Source organism: Mustela erminea, chromosome 1, assembly GCF_009829155.1.
Source record: "Mustela erminea isolate mMusErm1 chromosome 1, mMusErm1.Pri, whole genome shotgun sequence".
Lineage (NCBI taxonomy): Eukaryota > Metazoa > Chordata > Mammalia > Carnivora > Mustelidae > Mustela > Mustela erminea.
The window spans coordinates 61,440,341-61,457,335 of NC_045614.1; the positions used below are offsets into that span (position 1 = coordinate 61,440,341).

The 16,995-nt window shown below is 40.2% G+C and overlaps 1 protein-coding gene across 1 annotated transcript in view; it reads left to right on the top strand.

Annotated features, from left to right (window-relative positions):
- Positions 1–16,995, top strand: part of LOC116589195 — a 44,899-nt gene that overhangs the window by 17,257 nt on the left and 10,647 nt on the right. The gene's annotated exons all lie outside the window — the stretch shown is intronic.

The following is a 16,995-nucleotide window of genomic DNA, read 5'->3' on the forward strand; positions in this document are numbered from 1 at the left end:
TTCAAGGCTGGCAGTCTTGAAGCCCAGGAAGAAGTTTACATTAAAGTCCAAAGGCAGAAAAAAAACCTTATGTCCCAGTTCAAAGGTAATGAGGTGGAAGAGAGGAATTCTCTTTCACTCTGTAGGGAGAGTCAGCCTTTTTGTTGCTTTCAGGTTTTCAAATGATTCCATGAGACCCAGCCACATTATAGAGGACAATCTATTGCTTTAGTTGACCTCATCCCCAAACATCCCCACAGAAACACCCAGAATAATGTTTGACCAAATATCTAGGCATCCTCTGGCCTAGTTGAGTTGACATATAAACTTAACAATCACACCAACCTTAATTCATGGTAGTACTATTGACTGTGACATTCTCAAGCACTGTCAGTCCACACCCAACTGTCTGGCTATCAAAATACCAACTCTGTTTTCATTTCATTTCCAAGGAAATAAGTGGGAAGAAGGGGGAAGAAGAAGCTTCCACTGGAACTCTATCACATGCTAGTTTAGAGCATTTCCTTCCTTTAGAGCAAAATAGAACGTGGCATTCCAGAAAGAGCTTGGATTTGTGGTGACATGACATGGATACAAATCCTAGCCCTGACACTGGCTAGCTGTATTGCGTTGAGCAAGTGACTTAACATCTCTGAATCTTGGTTTTCTCTCCTGGAAAACCAGATGACAACAGCACTCTCACTGCCCCGTAAAAAATAAATGAGATAACGCAAAAGAATGTCAGAGAGATATAGGCTATGCCAGTACCTGTATATTGTAACTTTGAAATGGGAGACCATTTCACTGTGAGAATAGAGGGCATAGGATATGTTCTCTTCCTCTTAATTTACTTTCAGCATACCTGCCATGTCTGGCAGATACTGAATAAAATATGAATGAATAAAATGTATACATGAATTTTGGGTTCAATCTATTGAGCTTTTAAAAAATAGACACCAAATTTTGTCTTCCTATATTTAGTACAATGCCATGTTCACCTATTAAGCTTTTAAAAATGTTTTTATGATAGATTATCAGTGTTTGAAGTTCAAAAAAGAAGAGTTTGTTCATAAGCAATTCAAGTTAGAGATTGACTATAAAAATGTGAAACTATTAGATAATCATTTTTGTGTCATTCCTCTTAGTGTGTCAGAGATTAAGATCACATTTAATAGCTTTTTGTTACATTCACACCATCCAACCAATTTTCAATTCAATAATTCACCCACTATGGAAGTCATTACCTCTCGCTTGGGGAAAAAGAATAATTCTGTTTCACTCAAAGATGGCACATTGGTCTCTTTTACTCCCTCTGATATCACCTATAAAATAATTCCCGGTTTTCTATTTTTCATCTTAGTGTGACCTTTCTTTGTAATGAATAAAAATGTGTTCATCAACTAATCTCAGTAAATTTTCTTTCTGAAAATAAATGCCATGCCTCTGCAAAGAGATTTCTTCATTTTATTAACGAAAGGAGAAGGTTGAGTCACCAGTGACTTATGACTCATTGATTTAGCAGGATAGTGAGTCAGCTGGGCCTGGACTAGAGATGGTGCATATGACAAGAGAACGAGGTAGACCTCTGATTCTCGAGTTGCCAATATAGAACAAGGGAGCAGGTCTATGGTCAGGACCAGAGAAGGGAGGCTTTCTGGGTTAAAGAGGTAGATGAACTTCCAGAGAGCAGCCAATGAAGGCAAGTGGGCTTCCAGCATGAATGACCCAAAGGCTAAGAAAACATGTAAAGTTTCACAGAGATGGCAAAGACATGAATTGGTCACATGTGGTCTTATTTGTGAAGTCTGGAAATCAAAGCAGCCTTAGCTCTGGGAAAAGTTTGCAATGTTATATAATACAATAGTCCTTTCAACAAAGTGCTTAGTTAAAGTGGAAATACTAATTTCTAAGAGACTGAAAAGCAAGAAATACGATTGAGTTCAAGAAAACTAGGGGGGCAAGAAACATTTAGCAAGCACCTATACGTGGGTACCACATAAATCATTCTATTTAATTTTCAACAATCTTAAGGATTATGGTGAAGGATAGGTGTTGGGCAGGATACAATATTGCCCTTTTTAATGAAGGTGCTAAGGAGAGTGCCATATTACTGTGCAAACAGGGGACCCATTTCTGAGCAGGAAGGGACTTCCTAGATTTCTACACCTAGTGGAAGTAAAAATGTTCCCAGCTTTCTTGGAGCAAAATTCAGCAGTGTTATGCAAATTTGCTTTTGTTATCTACAGAATATTGATATATACAACACTATAGCAACAAGGATATCCTTTATGGTTCCAATAATAAAGAAAACATAGAAATGACTTGACTACATAGAATGAGACTAGAAAGTCCAGAAAGACTAATAAATATAATGAAATACTATTCCATGATTTAAAATGGCTATGTAAAAGAAAAAAAAAATTAATAATGTGGTGTAAGAATGTGCGCAATACATGGTTACATGACAAAGTCATAAAATAGTGTGGATACAATTATCACTAATACAATAATACTCTTTCATTATAGAATAATTCCATGTGTACTACACAATGCATCATATTCTCTTGTCATCATAGTCTCTTGATCATTTAACCAAATCTAAAGGCTTTTTTTTCCTTATATCAGATAAAATTTTCATTGCAGTTGCCTAGGTCTCAGCTCAAATGTGATATCCTTCATGGAGATTTTCCATGGCTGGTAATTCTTTCTCCCTCCTCTATGCCCCAGAGCACTTTGTTTTGACCTACCTTGTGGAACATTGATCCTCCAAACTGTGTTATAAATTAGCTCTTCTACTAGGCTGTCTGTCAAGTCTTTGAGAACTTGCAGAATTCATCTCTTGAGTTTCCTTAACTTAACAAAATGCCCATTTTCTCAAAGTATGAATTCTCTCCTTGCTCCTGTCTTATTGAGTGTAAACCAATCATTCTATCTAGACTTCAGCACCTCTGTTGAAGCTCAGCTGCTGCTCTTGTCTTGGCCTCATGGCCAACCTTCTCAACAGAGTAGTTAGCCTACCTGTACAGTCTTCCTTTCATGGCATGTTTACTCTTCCATTCACTGCATGTGGCCTTTGTTCCCAGTGGGGCCACCTCTGTGCAGGTGCTTCCATATTGTCTGCATCTGCTTCTTACAGCTTGGCACATGCCTTAATTTTTAGCTGTCGGGGTTACGCCCCTAAAATGGCGCTGGTCACGCCCCTAAGATGGCGCCGGCTACATAGCCTGAGCAGCACGGACAGCCTGAAAAACATCCGCCCTGGCCATACGTGACCTCGTGCTCATCACATGAACACCGCATGCCACCACTGCCTATGAGCCCCAGATACCTCCTGTTCACGTGAACACCTCTGTGATTGGCTGTATACCTCCTGTTCACGTGAACACCTCTGTGATTGGCTGTTATGCCCTATATAAGGCAAAGGAACTTCCCCACAGGGGGAGGAGAAAGATTGACCAGAGAATAAACAAGAGCTTGTGCATTGACCTGTGTGTGTGTTGGTGTTGCGTCATCTCTGCAGGCAGGGAAGCTCGACATTTGGTGCCGAAACCCGGAAACTGTGAGTATATTTAAAAATAGCAAAGATACAGTGAAGGTAGAAATTCTGATACTGGTTGAGATATGTTCTGATTTACTGATAATATTGAGGCATATTTAACTTTTTAATTTTATGTGCATTGATCTCACATTGAACAGTTTTGTCAGAGTGAAATACAATGTTTCCATTTTGTTTACTTGATTTTTAGAAGTGGTAGTTCTAACAGGAAGATTTCATGGAATAGAAGTTGTGCAGCTTTTTAAACTTAGCATTTTAGGGAGAAGGTGAGAGAAGGCAATACATGAGTACCTTTTCCCCCTCATATTGCACGTTCGTCACTAGGACGACCACAAGGAAAGGTTAGAAGTTTGCTGAAGAGCAACCACAAAGGGGCAGCTGCTGTATGTTTGCAGATCGTGACAGTAAAGGTAAAGATAATGGGGTCAGAAATTTCTAGACTCCGAATGGAGAGCCCCTTGCGGGCACTTTTGAAAGCTAACGGAACCCCTCTTGAGAGTTATTTAAGAAGTTGTTTTTCAGGAGATGTGAATTTGAATAGTAAACCTGCGTCATCTCTGTAAAACCTTAAGATGATGAAATAGAACCGTTCTTTGTTCCTATTTCTTTAGTTATCACTGTCTTATCTAACACTTTAAACCAGTTAACTCAGTTGGAGCATGGTGCTAATGTGGCTAAGGATGGGAGTTCAATCCTTTTATAGGTCCCTTAACTTTACACACTTACACAGAACTCTTCATAGCTACAGATTGCCACTTCTTGTAGGTATATATCTCGCAATTCAGCTCTTAGTCACAGGGAAGGTGAGGAGTATAGCTTAGCATAAGCCTTTCATCTCAAATGGAAAGACAGCTTAAATAATTGGTATATGTGATACTATAGACTTTTAATCTAATATTTAAATTAAACATAATAATGTAATATCTAAAATATGTGTCACTATAATTTTCTCTGGGTAAGACCATTTTCTAAATAGTATCTTTTAAAAATTAAATTTCAATAAATTAAGTTTCAGTAAAAATTAGGTACAAATACAAATAAAACATAGTAAGAAAAGGTGAAATCCTGTTAACACTGAGTTCTTGTGCCTAAGTTTGGGTTTATCAAAGGAAAGTATACTTGGTGCTATACAAGGCAGCAGAGTCTTCAGTTCACATATACTATTCAGTATCACACAACTCCTAATTTCTGTTCTTGGCCTTTGCAGTTTATGTTAGTACCAGTTCATGTTAGTACTTTTCTCAGTTATGAGTTATGATTAGTATTATTTTTAGTATAATTTTTTGGTAAAATATGTTAGATAAGTAAATATTGTTAAACACTTCAGTTGCTCTTAAGCTCCTCATATGCTGTTTAATCAGAAGAGTGTTCATTTGATCTCCAGAAAGAACCAAAGAAAGAGTTTACAAAGTATTTTGGCTGTTGTACTGACCTATATTAGGATAGTTGCTGTCTGTCATTGCTTATTTGATATTGCGCTGCTAAGCAGTATCCAGAACTGAGGGACTATCCAACATCTCTATGCCTTTTTACCTCTTCTACCGTCTTAGGTATTCTGTACTTAACTTTGCTAACTTTGCAGGTCTACGGATGAGTTTATTGAGGTAATGGAGGGTTATAATCAAGTAATTTGCTTCTGCTAGAGATAAAGTGAATGGATTTTGTAATGAGTGGTCATGATATGGATATTACACACATCCCTGAATTCGGCAACTGACAGCGATGGACCCCCTATGCCTACTGTGGATACTCATCCTACCCTTCAGTGTTTTGACTCAACCATGGTGAAATAGAGAAGTACAATTATGGGCCATGGTGCAAGCCTGGCCTGCTCCTCTGCCCCTCTCTAACGACTCAACAGTTTTTCCTTTGTTTTTCTCTACCAATGCAAGTACCGTCTTCCATCTCTACCATACGAGAACACCGAAGCAGCTTACAACATCACTTCCTTACTCCTTCCCTTACTCCTTCCCTTTGCTTCTTTGTTCGTTTTAACTATTCTTCTTCCTTTCAACCCCCTTGTATATCACTCGTAATTATCCTCAATCAAAGGGTAGATCTCCTCCAGGAACAAATGAACCTAATGTCGCAAATTCTCTCAACCAATTGTATCCAGCCCTTATCGGGCATATGCATCACATCTAACTTGTATTCTAATCTCTCCCGAGCAGCAAACCTCTCCCGAGAATTATCTCAGATGCTCAACGGCACCTGGTCAGCCAAATTCCACAATCTGACAGCCTCCCTCCGGATGGAGATTCTGCAGATCAATGCCATGAGAGTCAACCCTCTCACAGCCTCCCAATCCTACAAACTATGCAGGCAGTGGTGGCTTTTGGGAAATCCTGGTTTGGGACTATTGCATTCGGCTGTATTGTGCTCTTCGTCCTCCTCCTGGTGCTGCGTTGGATAAGGGCCCTCCAACGCACATTAGCCAGAGACCGGCAGGCTGTACATCAAGCCTTGGTAGCCACAGAGCATGGTAGCTCACCCTGAGTATGGCTTAGCATGCTGGACTGGTAGTCAATGATGGGTAATGAGGAGGATAACACGTACCAACCTAAGACAGAGGCTGCAGCATGCTCTGCAGTATTTGATGACGGGTAAGGGTGCAAGTTGATCATCCCAACCTAAGACAGGCACGGTCCCTTATCCATACAAATAAATAAAGAAGGGGGAGCTGTTGGGGTCGCACCCCTAAGATGGCGCCGGCTACATAGCCCGAGCAGCACGGACAGCCTGAAAAACATCCGCCCTGGCCACACGTGACCTCGTGCTCGTCACATGAACACCGCATGCCACCACTGCCTATGGGCCCCAGATACCTCCTGTTCACGTGAACACCTCTGTGATTGGCTGTATACCTCCTGTTCACGTGAACACCTCTGTGATTGGCTGTTATGCCCTATATAAGGCAAAGGAACTTCCCCACAGGGGGAGGAGAAAGATTGACCAGAGAATAAACAAGAGCTTGTGCATTGACCTGTGTGTGTGTTGGTGTTGCGTCATCTCTGCAGGCAGGGAAGCTCGACATTTGGTGCCGAAACCCGGAAACTGTGAGTATATTTAAAAATAGCAAAGATACAGTGAAGGTAGAAATTCTGATACTGATTGAGATATGTTCTGATTTACTGATAATATTGAGGCATATTTAACTTTTTAATTTTATGTGCATTGATCTCACATTGAACAGTTTTGTCAGAGTGAAATACAATGTTTCCATTTTGTTTACTTGATTTTTAGAAGTGGTAGTTCTAACAGGAAGATTTCATGGAATAGAAGTTGTGCAGCTTTTTAAACTTAGCATTTTAGGGAGAAGGTGAGAGAAGGCAATACATGAGTACCTTTTCCCCCTCATATTGCACGTTCGTCACTAGGACGACCACAAGGAAAGGTTAGAAGTTTGCTGAAGAGCAACCACAAAGGGGCAGCTGCTGTATGTTCGCAGATCGTGACAGTAAAGGTAAAGATAATGGGGTCAGAAATTTCTAGACTCCGAATGGAGAGCCCCTTGCGGGCACTTTTGAAAGCTAACGGAACCCCTCTTGAGAGTTATTTAAGAAGTTGTTTTTCAGGAGATGTGAATTTGAATAGTAAACCTGCGTCATCTCTGTAAAACCTTAAGATGATGAAATAGAACCGTTCTTTGTTCCTATTTCTTTAGTTATCACTGTCTTATCTAACACTTTAAACCAGTTAACTCAGTTGGAGCATGGTGCTAATGTGGCTAAGGATGGGAGTTCAATCCTTTTATAGGTCCCTTAACTTTACACACTTACACAGAACTCTTCATAGCTACAGATTGCCACTTCTTGTAGGTATATATCTCGCAATTCAGCTCTTAGTCACAGGGAAGGTGAGGAGTATAGCTTAGCATAAGCCTTTCATCTCAAATGGAAAGACAGCTTAAATAATTGGTATATGTGATACTATAGACTTTTAATCTAATATTTAAATTAAACATAATAATGTAATATCTAAAATATGTGTCACTATAATTTTCTCTGGGTAAGACCATTTTCTAAATAGTATCTTTTAAAAATTAAATTTCAATAAATTAAGTTTCAGTAAAAATTAGGTACAAATACAAATAAAACATAGTAAGAAAAGGTGAAATCCTGTTAACACTGAGTTCTTGTGCCTAAGTTTGGGTTTATCAAAGGAAAGTATACTTGGTGCTATACAAGGCAGCAGAGTCTTCAGTTCACATATACTATTCAGTATCACACAACTCCTAATTTCTGTTCTTGGCCTTTGCAGTTTATGTTAGTACCAGTTCATGTTAGTACTTTTCTCAGTTATGAGTTATGATTAGTATTATTTTTAGTATAATTTTTTGGTAAAATATGTTAGATAAGTAAATATTGTTAAACACTTCAGTTGCTCTTAAGCTCCTCATATGCTGTTTAATCAGAAGAGTGTTCATTTGATCTCCAGAAAGAACCAAAGAAAGAGTTTACAAAGTATTTTGGCTGTTGTACTGACCTATATTAGGATAGTTGCTGTCTGTCATTGCTTATTTGATATTGCGCTGCTAAGCAGTATCCAGAACTGAGGGACTATCCAACATCTCTATGCCTTTTTACCTCTTCTACCGTCTTAGGTATTCTGTACTTAACTTTGCTAACTTTGCAGGTCTACGGATGAGTTTATTGAGGTAATGGAGGGTTATAATCAAGTAATTTGCTTCTGCTAGAGATAAAGTGAATGGATTTTGTAATGAGTGGTCATGATATGGATATTACACACATCCCTGAATTCGGCAACTGACAGCGATGGACCCCCTATGCCTACTGTGGATACTCATCCTACCCTTCAGTGTTTTGACTCAACCATGGTGAAATAGAGAAGTACAATTATGGGCCATGGTGCAAGCCTGGCCTGCTCCTCTGCCCCTCTCTAACGACTCAACAGTTTTTCCTTTGTTTTTCTCTACCAATGCAAGTACCGTCTTCCATCTCTACCATACGAGAACACCGAAGCAGCTTACAACATCACTTCCTTACTCCTTCCCTTACTCCTTCCCTTTGCTTCTTTGTTCGTTTTAACTATTCTTCTTCCTTTCAACCCCCTTGTATATCACTCGTAATTATCCTCAATCAAAGGGTAGATCTCCTCCAGGAACAAATGAACCTAATGTCGCAAATTCTCTCAACCAATTGTATCCAGCCCTTATCGGGCATATGCATCACATCTAACTTGTATTCTAATCTCTCCCGAGCAGCAAACCTCTCCCGAGAATTATCTCAGATGCTCAACGGCACCTGGTCAGCCAAATTCCACAATCTGACAGCCTCCCTCCGGATGGAGATTCTGCAGATCAATGCCATGAGAGTCAACCCTCTCACAGCCTCCCAATCCTACAAACTATGCAGGCAGTGGTGGCTTTTGGGAAATCCTGGTTTGGGACTATTGCATTCGGCTGTATTGTGCTCTTCGTCCTCCTCCTGGTGCTGCGTTGGATAAGGGCCCTCCAACGCACATTAGCCAGAGACCGGCAGGCTGTACATCAAGCCTTGGTAGCCACAGAGCATGGTAGCTCACCCTGAGTATGGCTTAGCATGCTGGACTGGTAGTCAATGATGGGTAATGAGGAGGATAACACGTACCAACCTAAGACAGAGGCTGCAGCATGCTCTGCAGTATTTGATGACGGGTAAGGGTGCAAGTTGATCATCCCAACCTAAGACAGGCACGGTCCCTTATCCATACAAATAAATAAAGAAGGGGGAGCTGTTGGGGTCGCACCCCTAAGATGGCGCCGGCTACATAGCCCGAGCAGCACGGACAGCCTGAAAAACATCCGCCCTGGCCACACGTGACCTCGTGCTCGTCACATGAACACCGCATGCCACCACTGCCTATGGGCCCCAGATACCTCCTGTTCACGTGAACACCTCTGTGATTGGCTGTATACCTCCTGTTCACGTGAACACCTCTGTGATTGGCTGTTATGCCCTATATAAGGCAAAGGAACTTCCCCGCAGGGGGAGGAGAAAGATTGACCAGGGAATAAACAAGAGCTTGTGCATCGACCTGTGTGTGTGTTGGTGTTGCGTCATCTCTGCAGGCAGGGAGAGCACGACATTTAGCCTTCTTGATTCATTTTTTTTTAAAGTAGGCTCTATGCTGGGCCCAACATGGGACCTAAACTCATTACCTCAGATCAAGACCTGAGCCGAGATCAGAAGTCAGATGCTTAACCAACTGAGTCACCCAGGCACCCTTCTTGACTCATTTTAGAAATGAGTTTTATAGAGTGTAGAGTTCAGTCTTGTTTTGTAAATTAATCTCCAAATTGTGTTACTTTAATAGGTGAATTGCAACTACTAAATTGTTTTGTTGTATTGAGTTGGACTTTTCTCAACTGTGTCATATGATTTTATGTTATATTTACTTTTGTATTATGTCATATTTCTCTGTGGTCCATTTTGTCTGATATTTGTTCTTTGTATTCCTTTCACTACTTATAAAAGTTCGTTATTTTTGTCCTAGTAATTACCTCTATACAAATGCCCTTTATCATGTCCTTAGGTCCCTTTCCTTACTTAGGTTTCCACTAATGATTTTTTCAGTCCTGAATTATGTACTTCTTTTCTTAAATCTACTTGTGTGAAACCAATTAGATTTTATTTCTCCCTTTTTATTTTCTTCCCCTATTTTTAAGATGCTTTCCTAGAAAACATTTCTGTTATTTTATTTTATTTTTAAAGATTTATTTTATTTATGAGAGAGAGAGAAAACATGTATGTGAACATTTGAGGGGAGGGGGAAGGGCAGAGGGAGAGGGAGAGAAACGTCAAGAAGACTCCCCGCTGAGTATAGAGCTGGGCACAGGGCTTGATCCCATGACCCATGAGATCATGACCTGAGCTAAAACCAAGAGTCAGACTCTAAACTGACTGAGCCAGGCAGGCACCCCATGTTATTTTAAAAATTTAATAGGATTTATTTTGAATACAACCCTTTGGAACCATTTTCAGCATTTAGATTTAGACCTTTTATTTTTTAAAATACCATGACCAGGCCGGATTTATCCATGGGATGCAGGGGTTGTTCAACATTTGTAAATCAATCATTGTGATAGAACAAATCAATAAGAGAAGAGAGAAAAACCACATGGTCTTCTCAATTGATGCAGAAAAAGCATTTGACAAGATAAAACATCTATTTCTGATTAAAATGATTCAAAGTATAGGGATAGAGGGAACATTCCTCAACTTAATAAAATCTATCTGTGAAAAACCCACAGCAAATATCATCCTCAATGGGGAAAGGCTGACAGCCTTCCCTTTGAGGTCAGGAACACGACAAGGATGTCCACTCTTGCCACTCTTGCTCAACATAATACTAGAAGTCCTAGCAATAGCATCAGACAACAAGAGAAATAAAAGGTATTCAAATTGGCAATGAAGAAGTCAAACTCTCTCTTTTAGCGGATGACATGATTCTTTATATGGAAAACCCAAAAGACTCCAGCCCCAAAGTACTAGAACTCATACAGCAATTCAGTAATGTGGCAGGATACAAAATCAATGCACAGAAATCAGTTGCTTTCTTATACACTACCAATGAAAATACAGAAAGGGAAATTAGAGAATCGATTCCATTTACTATAGCACCAAGAACCATAAGATACCTGGTAATAAACCTAACCAAAGAGGTAAAGGATCTGTACTCGAGGAACTACAGAATACTCATGAAAGAAATTGAAGAAGAAACAAAAATATGGAAGACCATTCCATGCTCTTGGATCGGAAGAATAAACATTGTTAAAATGTCTATACTGCCTAGAGCCATCTATACTTTCAATGCCATCCCGATCAAAATTCAACAAGCAATTTTCAAAGAGCTGGAGCAAACAATCCTAAAATTTGTATGGACCCAGAAGAGACCCCGAATTGCTAAGGAAACGTTGAGAAAGAAAAACAAAACTGCGGCCATCACGTTGTCTGATTTCAAGCTTTACTGCAAAGCTACAATCACCAAGACAGCATGGTACTGGCATAAAAACAGACACATAGACCAGTGGAACAGAGTAGAGAGCCCAGATATGGACCCTCAACTTTATGGTCAACTAATCTTCGATAAAGCAGGAAAAAATATCCAGTGGAAAAAAGACAGTCTCTTCAATAAATGGTGCTGGGGAAATTGGACAGCTATATGTAGAAGAATGAAACTAGGCCATTCTATTTTTTAGATTATAATTCCACATATTAAGTGCATTTCAAGTGAAAAGATTCCTTAAAGACTCCAATCATATACATGTTTATACTTTCTTATTTCTATCTCTATTACTTTCTCTTTGATTCTTTTCACCTCTTTATTTTGCTTTTCTTTGCTTTTATTCCCAATGCTCCTCATTATTTTTGGTCAAATCTATTCCCTTTGTGTACATATAATTTAGTTCATTTCTGTGATGACTTTGCCTGGATTTGTTTTGTTTTTGCAATTTCTTTCTTGAATTTGATCAACTCCCATTTCTTGTGTTCTGTCCATTTCTATTGCAAGTTTTAAAATTGGTTAGGTGAACCTGGTGGTGGGTATTAAGGAGGCCATGTAGTGCATGGAGCACTAGGTGTGGTACAAAAACAATGAAGCTTGGATCACTGAAAAAATAAAATTTAATTAAAAACATAATAAAATAAATTTTTTTCTTTGAGATTTTAAAAATTTATTATTTGACAGAGAGAGATACAGTGAGGGAGGGAACATAAGCAGAGAGAGTGGGAGAGGGAGAAGAAGGTTACTTACCAAGCAGGGAGCCCGATGCAGGGCTCAGTCCCAGGATCCTGGGATCATGACCTGAGCCGAAAGCAGATTCTTAATGACTGAGCCACTCAGGTGTCCACAAATTTTAAAATTTCTTACCCAAGATGATTTTTCTTAATTACAAATGCTAGTTTATCGATGTTTATATTAGGCTAGAATATCATAATTTTTTCCCTTGCTTCATGGCAGTACTGAAAAAATTATTAGGTGAAATGTTTATCCCCATTTAAAATTTTCTTAAGGTAGCTATGTACAAATGCAGCCTGGCATTTTCTTTTTCTTTTTAAAATGTTTATATTTTTCTGGACCAGATGAGATCTGGAGCTAAGGAGTTTGGATAGCTCACTGGCTTTCTCAGTTTAAGACAACCCTCTTGGCGTGCTGACTTGCAGTTTCTTTAATGGGTGGCATGAGGAAAGAGGAAAGTTATGATCTTTCTAATTTTATGATCCTTTGTTTTCTCAATGACCCTTAATTTCCACTTCTTGCCTCATTCTTTCCATTCACCATGAAGATTCCAAGAGTTGTCCTTCCCTTTTAGTCGCCTCTCTAGCCCCCAGAGCAGTGCCTTTCATTTTGATTCTGTGTCCTTCCATACATCTTCTTCTCAATTTCCCCACAGCCACCCAAATCCCATCCCTCAGCCAGTGCTCTGGCTTGTCAGGTTTCAGATTTCTTCTCATTTTTCTCTGCTTAGGGTAGGACCACCTCTTTGTGGTGAATTTTATTTTGTATTTCATTACAGCTAAGCTCCTGCTATCCTCTGCTTTCTGCGCAGTCTCTGGCCATGTTCCATTTGGGTATAAATTCTGGAGCTGGCTCTGGCTTTGCTATTTTGAATATTTATTCTGTTACTTCCATATGAATTGGTTATTTTGGTAGTCCTTGTGTCCTGGTTATGCTATAGCATGGCTTACATGTGGTTTCTTTGTTTTCTTTAATGGTCTATATATTTTCTCAAGGATGTATACTCGATCCTAATTTAGATGGCTACCATTGCCCTTTAAAAACTTGGATTCCATTCATGTCATTTTTTAAGGCATCGACACCTTTCAGAAAATTCCAAATGTAAATCATATACAAAGTTGAACTCTGGCATAAACTTGGAATGGAAGTATAGTATATTGGGGGCCTCCAAACCCTTCTGCCCAACCTTTTTTCCATTCCAACCTTTTCTTTCCATTCAAGGGACAGCCCTTGAAAGAAATCAGTAGAACGCGTCCAGAGAGGAGAATAAAGATCTTTGAATTTGATACTTACTACAGCCCCTCCAAAAGCAGGTGCTGTATGGGCACATGATCCAGGAGTTTGCCATTGATGTTTAACTAATAAAAAGATTCAGTGCCTTGGAAATGGTATCATATGCAGCTTAGTCAATTCATTATTTCTTGGATTTTCCTCTTCTTTGTACTCCAGATTGTCTTGTAAGCAATCATAAAAACGCAAGGAGTAGGGTACACAGATGAATTCATTTCTGTGTATTGTGAACCCCTACCAGTGTGCTGAAGCTGAGCTAAAGTCCCTAACTGTTATGAAAAATTGTCACTCTGCTAGAAAGACTCCTCTCCCTGAATCAAAACTTCATAAATGTTTCCTCCTCAGTAACCATTTTCTGAAGGCTCTGTGCTGGATCTGCTAAAAATGGCTCTACAATATTCCCTTCTGCTTCTTGCTAATTGGAGTCCATAAGCTTCTGTTTGCATTAATGAATTTTGAATTCCCTTCTGAGTGTCTGGTCTGATGTTCTTGATCCAACAGTAAGAAACCTTTTCTAACCATGGTGTTTCTTCCCATAATGCTCTTTTTCTTTTCCCTGAGCACTTTCAAATCCATTACCTTATCAGACCCTTCTCCTTGAGCTTAGCTGGGCAGGCATTCTCAAAAGTGGTTTATTTCTCATAAGACAAAACTAAGGCCAAGACAAGTGAGGGGACTTGTTAAAGGTCTGGTTGAGAAAACTAGATTTATAATTCATGTTTCTACATTCTCAGACAAATGCACACTATCCACTAGATTTCCCCAAATTTATCATTAATGTAGATTAAATTAGAGAGTGGGCTCTTTCTCTCCACACTCTCAGCAGACATTATCTAATGGGTGTTTTTAGCAAACATACAGAGGGATAATCAGACCATACCACCAGGGCCAATCCTCACAATATGTCACTAGACCATGTACCGCCTTCTACATGTCTGGATTCTGGCTGAGTCACAAGCACTGAAGGTGAGGAACTGGCATCCAGTGTCCTCAGCATTGTCTCAGTAGGAGCTGGCAGCAGCCACCAATCTGAGTGTGTGAGGCACAATGCATGTATGAAGGGAAAAGACAAATGAACCTAAGATCTGAATTTCCTTTGACTCCCTTCTTTATCATGAAAAAAAAGAAAAGAAAAGAAAAGAAAAAAAAGAAAAAGAGCCTTCATATCTCCCCAAATCCTGATCCCAAGTCAATTCCAACTGACCCTGGTTTGCCCACACTGGCCAGGAACAGACATGTAATCTGTAAATCCCCAAAGCAACCTCCAGTTTGTTTCTCCACAAACCAAGACATAGAGAGCTGATGCACTGTGTTTGAAGAGGGCTTGAAAGAAGCAGAGCATGTGCTTTGCTCTGTCAACAGAGCCTGGAGGATTTCACTGGCAAAGGGAAGGATAAATCAATATGGCTATTTAAAATGCAATGGTGGTGGCAGTGCTGGAAAGGGCATTCAAAGGAGGATGCATAAAGCCTTGGAGGATGCCATACCCCAGACTTCATAGGTGGAAGAAAGTCTAAGGAAACAAATTCCCAGAAAAGACAGGATGTTTCTACATTCTTCTTTTTCCTACTTCTGAACTGCCTTACCACTGTCATCCTACATGGTACCAACAGTAGGTCCCAGGTCTCTATTACCTACTTTGTATCAGGTCTATTTAGCCCTTCTCTGTCTTGGGAATATACTGAGCACTTTACACCTAAACAAAGATGCAGATATTATCTCCAGTTTACATTTAAGGAAACTCACACTCAGAGAGGTTAAGTAACAGACCTTCTTCACACAGCTAGTGAGAAGCAAAGTAAGTTAAACCCAGGTCTGTCAGATTTCAAAGCCTTTAAATATCAGCATGTCACTCCAGTGAAAGTCACCCGAAAAGAAAATTATCTACTTCAGTAATTTGGAGTTGGTTCGTAGTTTTGGAGCTTCTCCTAAGCATTTCACTTGGGAATTTGGCTGTAATTCAGTCCCAAAGCTATTTACGGGTCAGCTCACTAGTCATCTTGACAAGGTTAATGGGCATATAAAGCCCAGGCTGCAGAGTGGTAACAACATGAATCCTTGGTGACTGATTTAGTCTTTAAGTTGCCTGAAGTTCTTGATGCTTGGCCTAAGAGTCAGGCTTCATTTCCCACTTAGGCGAGTGGCTGGTTCACACTGGGACTCTCATATCCAATTCAGAATTTGAAAGGGAATATACACATACCTACCAGTTGACAGTTTCTCTGTTTTTTTTCCATATCTATAAAGAAGTTCTGAGGATGAGGCAGTCAGTAGGACTGAAGAGAAGGTGGGAAGACAGCAGCAGTAAGGCTGATGTGATTGCAAGAAAGGAAGAGATTGCAAGAGAAAGAGAGAGTACAGAAGTAAAGTGTAGACCCAAGAGATGGTTGGTGCCTGCCTTTAGGCCTGTCGGGGGTAGTGTGACACATGATGGAGAGGAACCACCTGTGTGACAGAGAGATTTTTGTTGTGAAGCTCACATGTGAACTAAATTGAAGAGCTTCAGTGCTGCTACCTCGATGACAGTATTTGTTTCAATATTTACAGAGTTAATTTTTTTTTAAGATTTTATTTATTTGACAGACAGAGATCACAAGCAGGCAGAGAGAGAGAGGAGGCAGCAGGCTCTCTGCTAAGCAGAGAGCCCAATGCAGGGTTGATCCCAGGACCCTGGGATCATGACCTGACCTGAAGGCAGAGGCTTTAACCCACTGAGCCACCCAGGCGCCCCCAGAGTTAATTTTAACCAAGATGAATGTAGTAAAAGCATTAAACATGTACGTAGAATGGTAGAATCCACTGAACTCCACTTCTAACAATTCCATTTAATTCACCTCATCATTATTATGATTAACAACCAAATAGCCCAGAATATAAAATAATGCTGTTCAGGGCTCATTTCCATAAGATAGCTGTTCTGAGATTTGCTTTCCTGAGGAAAGCATCTCACACACATCATCCAGCTGGACTCACAGGTGGAAAAAAAGTGGTGGAGAATGTTCCTCAAAATTTCCCTCCACCCTCCTGGATGTAATTCTTGGCAGCCTGACTGCTTGGCTTTCTTCCTCACTGGGCAATACTCAAGCAAGGTTTCCTTCCGGATGGAGTTCAGTGAGCATCTGGCAGGGCCTGAGAGATGAGGCTCCACTTGCAGAAAACCCAAGAGGGAATTCCCTGAGCAGGGAGCCTGGCCTTTGCCCAGAAGACCCCTGCTTGGGTCTTGCTCAATGCCCTAAGTGACCCTCCAAGCCACAGGCTCCCCGCCAACACAGGGTACGTAATGAACCTGTTTGCTCCCCAACATCTGTTGAGAATCTATGCATGCTCTACCCATCCTTTTTCTCTCAAACTTCCCAGCCCAGAGTGGTGTCTAACTTGTCGTGGGGTACATGATCTGGCCTACAGGAATGAGGGACAGCAGGACAGTGCAG